This window comes from Capsicum annuum, unplaced genomic scaffold (assembly GCF_002878395.1).
Source record: "Capsicum annuum cultivar UCD-10X-F1 unplaced genomic scaffold, UCD10Xv1.1 ctg5355, whole genome shotgun sequence".
Taxonomy (NCBI): domain Eukaryota; kingdom Viridiplantae; phylum Streptophyta; class Magnoliopsida; order Solanales; family Solanaceae; genus Capsicum; species Capsicum annuum.
Genome location: NW_025861658.1, coordinates 464223 through 465527, shown reverse-complemented (window position 1 = coordinate 465527; position 1305 = coordinate 464223).

The following is a 1305-nucleotide window of genomic DNA, read 5'->3' as shown; positions in this document are numbered from 1 at the left end:
AAGTACTCTTTCACTATCATCGAGCCCTATCTGGAGTTCTCAAACTCCTCTACCTTAGCTTCTCTCATGTCAAGTGGAAAGAACCTATCAAAAAATGTATACTAAAACACCTGCCAACTCATAAGAGTTATATTCTTACCTATACCATTCTTCCATATAACCACCCAATCATACACCATATCCTTTAATCTATAAGATGCCAACTCTACACTCTCTTTTTAAAAAAGATGCATAATCTGGATGACATTCTTCACCTCATCTAATTAAATCTATGGGTTCTCATCTACTTTTGACCCAAAGAAATCTGGTTGATTTATTCTTATAAAGTAACAATTTTTGGCTACTTCTAAATCCCCAAACTATTGAAGTAGGACTATCGCCTTATAGTTACCCTGAACATTAGAAGTCATAGCTTAGGCCAACGCCTAAATGGTATATCGAAATTCAGCATAGGATATAATCTCATTCAGAGGGTCAGTAGGCTGGGTGGTTAGTTATCATTTCTGTGGGTGTTAGCTCAATCAGAAGACATATTTAACTTTTACGTAAGAGCACAAGTTAAAAGAAGATAGAGATACTATAAGCTCAATAGATCATGAAAGAAATAGATAATTTCCTAAAAAATGTCTTGTAGCCTCTTACTTATAAATGTGGTGCGCTTCACACAAATGATGAAGACTCTACGTAACACGACTTGTATGAATCCCTAGGACTTTTATAACCTTATACTATGATACAAAGTTCGTAAAACCCCAAAAATAGGTCCCGAGATGTCACACAGTGATGAAGACCATAAGTAGCCTTAAGATAACCCTATAATCCATCAACTAAATCTGAAACTCAAAATAAGGAAGTATGGGTATATAATAAAATATAAAATGTAGAATTCTATTTAAGCTAAACTAAAATTATCTTAATATAATGTCTGGAAATACTAAACTTAGGAGTTTGATCAATCAATACTAAAAATCTGAATCATATCTAGCAGTCTGACAAGCCTCTACTACGAATGCTAGAGAGTCACTGAGACAAACCCAAGATGACTTTAACTGACTAAAAAATACTAAATCAACTACTTTAATAAACTAGGAAATCTTAATGACTGGGTCCCTAAACTAAGAAAACTCACCAACTGTTGGGATGTAGATAAAGATGCTCAAAATCACTCATACTGCAGATACTGAGCAGCTGAATCTATATTATGAGACAATGTAGCACATAGACGTATAAGTGGAGCAGTACTTATGGATTGTACTGAGTATATAGGGGTGAATTAACAAGTAAATCAATATCTCAATAACATTA